Genomic DNA, 7,697 nt, shown 5'->3' on the forward strand with positions numbered 1-7,697 from the left:
TTATCCACAGAAGTCTTTTAGTATGTAAAACCAACTCACGTTCTCCTCATTTTTCTTGCAAACCCTGACACTACATCATAACTGCTGAGGTCCTGTGTCTTCTAAATAACACTGTTGAATGCTGCTGTTTTCTTGTTCTACTTCTGCAGGCCTTGAGGGCATAATAAGAACTGGTCATGGCCCATACTTCTTTTCCAAAAGCAAAGCCTAACCCCAGCTATACCTCCAGCATTCAAGGTAGGTAGTTTGATGTTACAGGCTCAGCCACAAATAAAGCACAAGCCCAGGAGCCCTAAGTGTGACAGTTCTTGCCCACTTGTGCAAATTTCTGGGATTCATCAACAAAAGGATCTCCCAGTTATTTCCTATCCATAATCCTAACTTTAATCGAAGGCTGCTGAGGCACCGTGTCCCTGAAAGTAATCGTGGCTTGGAGGAGCCTTCTGGCATGCAGTCGCAGCTTACTTTTGGAAACCTACATGTAGGAGACAGACTGAAACTCTTTGATGCTTATATTTTGGAAAAAGAAGTATAAATCTAATCTGAACCCTGGAGTTCACTTAGCACTGAAATAGGCCTCCCTGCAAGCTCAGCGGGAGCCACTGGGTGTTTGCCACAACAGCCTCATTATGTCTGCAAGCCTTCTGGTATTGCAGTAAAAGTTGTTTATTGCTACCTCCTAATGCTAGTCTAAGCTGTGGTCTGCTAAAGCCCAATGGTCTCAAAGCGGTGGTAGTTCCTAGGATGTTACTGAAGTCTATGCTTTGGGATTTGTCTGTGAATGCAACTTAGTGTTGAGTAATTTTATTCCAAGCTCTATCTTTTAGTAAGAGCCCAGTTATAAAGCTGTTTTGAAGTTTGGCACAGGTGATGGGACCCTAAACAGAACTGCTTGGTGTCTTGCCACCAGAGCCAAGGCCAGGATTTGGGCTGGGATTAAGATTTATTTTATTAATTTTTTAATTTATTTATTAATTAAGATTGTTCTGTTCTGCCTTGCCTTGCCTACAGGACAAGAATAAGGGCTGGTTCCAAGAAGGGCCAATGAATGTTGAAGTCCCAGTCAGGACAGCTTGAAGTGAAGCTAGGGTTGGGCAGCAATCAGGAGAGCTGGAGACTATAAGGGGTTTTGGTGATCTATTTGGCGTTTGTACTATTAAGAGAAAGGCTGGTGAAGGTTTTGACAAATGCATGAGGCTTAATGTGAGAAGTGGTTGCTGGACTAGGTTTAAAACTAAGATCTGGAAAGAATGATCATTAGGGATGGACTTATCAGTGAGCTCTGTAGGATATGCAGTGTTCAAACAACGACCTGGACCAGTAGCTACCCTTGAGAGAAGAGACAGCAAGCAATCTAGAGTCCTCATGAGACCTTCAGTATACTCTGTGTCGACGTGAGTTTGAATGTCTGGAAAATTCCCTTTCAATAAACTTCATAGTATTCAATTCCAGAAGGACCAAGATCTCAACTGAATACCGCACTCTTAGCACCTCGTCCTAGAATCCCACACATTTCTCATCTTATGTTTAACCACTAAAGAGCCCTTCCTGCCTGCTCCTACATGATTCCCATGAAATACTCACCAGAGCAAAGCTTGTCGTGATCTGAGGTTTCACCTCCACCACAAGCTGATCTGATCTTTGTGTGGAAACAGCTTAGATGGGATGCTGCAGAGTCATCAGCTGCTGATCTTGCTGTCACCATTCTCCTACAATTGGGACCCGAAACTGTTCTTTTATGAGTCACAAAACTTATCAAAGCACTGATTCTACTCCTTGGAAAGCAAGAGTCATGCTAGGTAATAACTCACTGATATATTTGATCTTGCTACATTCAAATGACACAATGATATTTGGGGATAAATCAGTTTTCTGGTTTTTAAAATGTCATTGCATTGTCTTTTAGCAGTTTTTCTCCCTTCAGAAATTTTTCTCCCTTCCTCACCTCCCCCTGCCCTAACCCTTCTCAAACTAGGGACTTGAAGAAAAAGGAGTGTGAAGGCAATGTTGTTGTATGGGACAAAACATCCCATTTTATCCCATATTTAGTGCAGAACTAGCAGCTTGAAATGTTCTGATCTCTTAAAAATCCAGGGAGTGGGGTGCTTTGACAGGAATCTATCTTTTCTCACCCCTTGAAGGTCTCCGACTTTATTAGGCCTTGGAAAAGAGAATGAATTTGGAAGGCCTTTGAGGAAGTTGCTTTGATACGAAAAGGTGCTCAAGTTCCTGCGATCTGTGTGTATGAGGATTTCTTTCTTGGAACCGGTTCCTCAGACCCATGTGGCAGACTGGCTTGTCATCTTAGTGTGCTAATACTCCTTTCCAAAATACTCTAAGGGGGATTGTTTTGGTTTAAGGGAAAGAGGAGGAGGAGGGATTTTCCCTTGTCCTTGCCAAGGGAAGAGGCAAGCCTCTTCTGAAGCTACTGCCAGCCCCTATTACCCTTGAGAGCTTCTTGTCGTCACCTGCTATTAGCAGAGAGTATTATGAACTTCCTCAATGGCTCATTTCAAAGTAAAGTGTCCACGTTCCTTCTAGAGCCTGCTGCTTACCGGCTCCATCCCAAATTCAAGGGCATGGGAGAGATTCTCAGAGCTTCAAACTTCAGCCATAAACTCTCCGCATACTACGTTAAATGCTGCCACCAGCTTCAATCAGGGAATGCAGGGTGCCTCTCAGCAAGAGACGATAAGAAGCTGGTTTAATTGGGAAATCCAAAGACGTGGACTTAATTAGGCAATTTCGTTCATCTCACCCAGGGATAGGAGGAATCACTGCAAATAGCCAATGGAAAGTTTTATGAGAACAGTTAATATCTGCTGACACTTCTTGTGCTTTCCCACGCAGGTTGGAGCTCTTCAGTCTACTTTCAACTGATGCCAGGCTTTTGTATCATTTACAGGTGCTGCTCCCATCACCCCTTCAGCAGCCTCGTGGCACATACTGTTCTACTTGGCTGTTTCCCCATGGGGACTGTGCATTTCCCATGTGTGATCCATAGCGGAGAGCGGCAAACAACTGTTTGGGTCAGATACCTTATCTAAAGGTGAGGTGATTCCCAAAGCCTTCTCATCCCAGAAAAACTCAATGGTTAGATCATCTTCTGAAGAGATAAACAGGGTTGCTTTCTTTTGTCACCTTTTTTTTCTGGCAATAATCTGCAATCACTTTTTTTGTTTAAAAGAAACAATGTTTTTGTTTCTTGTTGAAATGCCTACAACTTTTTTGTGAAAATTAATGAAATCTGAAATTAAAAGTGAAGTGGATGTGCCTTGCAGATTTTTTCTATTTTTCAGTAACCGAAAATCTTCAAAAGAAATGTCACACTTTGCCATTTGTCTCTAAAAAACCCAATTTCTTGTCTAGCCCCTGTGTGTATGTAAAACACCTTACCCTTTCCTCTCTCTAATGTTAAGATTTATAAGCTTACTTCCTGACTGCTAGCCTTTCCTCCACTGAAGAAAAATAAAACCAGCAATAAATAGATTTACAGTACTAAGGCTATAAATTTCTAAATTCAGTTGCCAAAACTAATTCATCATTTGAACATAGGCACAAACTAAGTTAAGATATGGATCTGCAACATTCAGCCCATTCCACACATTTTTATTTAGTTAATGCACTTACTCCATTGGGAAAAAATTCTGCTTAAGACAAAAATTGGTGGGTCATTTCCCAACCAGCATTTCCATAGTGATATCAGAGGTGTTACCTACCAGGCCCCCATGTGCCAAAGCTGTGGCTGTTTGGGAGCATTGCTCTGTTGCTCTGTATTTAGTTTGAGTCTCAGTGCTGGGTATATAAATTTGAATTGTGTTTCTCCTATCTTTCTGCTCCCTCTTCATTTACAGCACTATAAAAATCCTCAGCCTATATCCCAGGTCCCAGTAAATATTTAGCTGTCTCTTAAATCTAGCACACAAACATTTGTGATAAATAAAACAACATATTTATATAAGCTATCTCATTCTTGTAATAGGTGCTCCCTAAATTAACTTAAATTACCAGAGTAATGTGTTAGTACATATATTTCTATTCCTGCTTTTCTGTAATATCTTTTCAGGAATTTTAAAGAAATTATAAATCTTCAAGTCTATCAAACTTAAACAATTATTTTTCAAAAATCTCTCCATTAAACATATACATATAAGTTCAATTATTAGAAGAATTGTATGAGATACAGTATGAATACTCTGTGGCCCACAGTAAACCTCTTGCTATATTTAATTTCTTTTTTGCTAATAATAACATTTAGCTTCGTTACTTCTGATCTGACCTAACCTTATGTGGTATTCACTCTTCAGCAACCATTTATCCTGGCATACTTTGGATTTAGCTAAATGAGGAGGCATTTTCTTTTACGCTCAGGGAGTTTCTGTGAGAATTGGTAAACCAAAGTTGGCTTCCTTGGGGTCTGACTTTAGTGGCCGTGGGGAGAGAGGTGGAGGTAGGGGCAAGAAAGGAAGGAGCCATAAAATTCGAAGAACCATTTAAGAACCTTCTTTCAAAAGCCAAGAGTTCCCCAAAGTAAGCTTCATTTCGCTAACTTTGGGAACATCCCTGAGGTGCCTAAATTGATAGCCTAGTCACAGTTGAAAACCTGATCTAAACTGGGAGCTGAGCCCTTCAGCAGCTGCTGAAGAGAGACTCAGGTTATAGATTAGAGTCACTGCTACAGGGCCATTCGCATCTCTCTATCCATTGCCTGTGGAATCTGAACGCTGGCAACTCCGTTATACTTAGCACGCACGGTTGCCCTGCCCTTTGATTAATCTCAAACTTAGCTGATTCTTTCAAGTTTCAACTCTTGAGTAAGATCTGGAACGTGTCTTGGGCTACACTCATTGCAAACATATGTTGGGGTGTAGACCACATCTGTGGTGGTGATGGGGGAGAGAAAATGGTATGTGGAAACTTCCCTCTCTGCTCCACCCTCTTTGTCACCAATCCATCTCCATGGTTTAACATTTGTGATCTGAAGAATCTGTTCCCCAGGCCCTATTTCTGGCTCGCTCTGCAAGTTATTCCATTTAACAGGCTTTGCCAAAAGTGGTTGATGCTAGCATGAGGGAAAAGTCTAATGGCTTTCAGCTACAGTATTCACGTTCAACCCCTGCTATAGAGCTGACATTAAGTGAAATGACTGCTGAACTGGAATGTTCTCATCTCATTTAGTAGAACCTGCTTTTACTGAGGTGTTACATCCTCCCCACAGTGGCAATGCATGCCATGAAACTGTTGAAGATCTGCAGATCTTCCCTATTTACAGGATTATCTGGCAAATGTTTTTGCTTTGCTGACTATACTAGGTATGTGCTGGTTCCAATTCGCTGAAACTAACAGATCACAGACTACTAATTTTATTTTTCTGTTTTATTTTGTATTATAGTTGGCTTGGATCTAGGAACCTTAGGTAAATATCAATCATGTTGTCTGTGATGCCTGACACCGGGCAGGAAAGGTTATTTCAAGCACTATCAAGTAACGATTGTGAGGCGACTCCAGAATTCCTTGCTGAAACCAGGCTGTTGGCCATGTTGCTTAAAACTGGAGAAATCTGTTAGAAAGCCATGAGAATTTGTTAGTGGGAAGTGGAAGGATAGGGGTGGGGACAAGGTCCCGTAAGCACTGCTGATGTCTCAGTTCCTTAACTCCTGAAAGCTTAGGCACTCATAGTGGAAATCCAAGGGGCAGTTTCAGTGATACTGGGTAAGGTGGGACTGGTGGGGGGCTCTTGCCGTGCCACTGCTCTCCCCATCGCTAAGGTGAGCACAGGGTCAGCACGTGGTGGTGAAAGGGGGAAGAATGTTACAGCTTTTGTAGGTTCTGTAAATGTAACTAGTTCACCAGGACTTCATAAACACATGGTTAGTTCCCACCTAAATCAACAACTAATCACATTTGCTCGGGTCCTTCCCCACTGTGCGTTACAGTAGCTTTCTGAGCATCTGAGTTCTGGAAACGGCAGTTTTCCTGGCAACCTCGTGACCAAGAAGAGCAATTCTGCTGCTCTGGTAAGGTCTACATCTATTCTCTTAGCTGCTGGCCCATGAAAGAGCAGAAAAGTCAAGCTTTCCTTCTGAGATCCTCAGCAGACCACAATTCTGATTAGCTGTGGCTGGACAAGGATGCCAGACTTCATTAGAAATGTCATCCTTTCAAAATTCCCCAGGAGCCAAGCAAGGATAAAAAGAGCATCTACCAAACAGGGACAATAATCAACATGTAGGCTGCTGGCAACAACATGCAGAATGAGGTACATCCTGGTGCTGCTCCCTAATATTCTCCATTAGCAGCCCACAGGCATCCTGGGGAAGGAAATACAGCAGACCAAAGGCCAGGGAACAGACAAAACAGGAAAGGGACAAGCACTCAAGACCCCTTGCAAATGAATCTGATTTATTAAAACGCATCCCACCTTCAGTCAGAAGCTTTATCAAGTGCCCTCCTGACCCTTTGTCCCTCTGCCTCTGTGCTTTAAGCCCGTTTGCCCTGTACGTTGCCTAGCTGTGAGTGCTGCCTCAGCATTTGTAACCGTCCCATTTTATCGAAATTGCTTGTTCCTTGACCAAGTCTTTTTCTCATGCCCCTTCAATTCAGCCAGCTGAATTTTGCTTGGTCTCCTGTAACTGTTTCTTTTTTCTGCTCTCAGCGAGCTCGGGAATGGAGGAGTTTGCCTTCTTTTTGTCATTTCTCTAACTCCTTCCAAGCAGCTGGAATTTATTTTAATAAAGTTCATTTCAATAGAGCCTGGAGCCATAATACATGAGGCTGTGATCTCAGAAGAGCTCATAAATTACGTAGGGTCAGCTCTGGTCGATGCATGCATAGGAGACCTCCAAGGGCAGACACCCTGTGTGCTGATCAGCCTGTGCCAAGGACAGAGCAAATGCCAGACTGTGCCTGCCCAGTAGGCTGTCTCTTTTAGTACGCTATCCGTAGCCACTGCCAAATGCTTCAGAGGAAGATACAGGATCCCTGCGGTGGGCAAGTTATTCTTAACTGATCAGAATGTCCCTCTAGACCTTTGTGGCATGAAGCTGTTTGTCTGCTGGCTCACGTGTGCAAGGGTAGTTGGGGGGCACTGGACCCTGGCTGCTTACACGATGCCTGGACCACTCTCCGAGACTCCTACTGATGCTGCTCTTCTAGGCTGCTCTGCGACCAGACCCGTTTCAATCTTCGCTGCCCGCCCTGAAGGATGAACACACCACAGAGCTATCTTGACTTCACAAGGGAAGTAGCCAGCTTGAACATACCCGTTGCAATTTTTCCCCTGAAGCTAGATGGTGAGTGTGTTTTTAAAAGATATACAGTCTTGTCATAAAGACTCCAAAAGACGGTGACCTTCACAGCTATGCTGTTGTAGTTCTAGCCGCCCAGAAATTACATCTTATTTAAATAAGACAGAATTTGTCTTGTGGAACTTCCAACTATTGGCTCACATTACGTCTTTGTCAGAAAGACTGAAAAGCCTGCCTGCTTGCCTCCTCCTCCTATTAAATGTTTTTCTATGTGCAAATCCCTATATTCAGCAATTATGTCACCTCTAAAATTTCCTTTCTGTAAGCCGAAATAATTAAATAGAGTAAGCCTTACATTCGAAGTCTTGTTTTCTAGTTCCTGTGGTCCCTACTACAGATAGCCCCACTCAGCGATAAAGCCTGTGTGCTTTGAAATCCAGCAGTGTGTTT

Source organism: Buteo buteo, chromosome 6, assembly GCF_964188355.1.
Source record: "Buteo buteo chromosome 6, bButBut1.hap1.1, whole genome shotgun sequence".
Taxonomy (NCBI): Eukaryota; Metazoa; Chordata; class Aves; order Accipitriformes; family Accipitridae; genus Buteo; species Buteo buteo.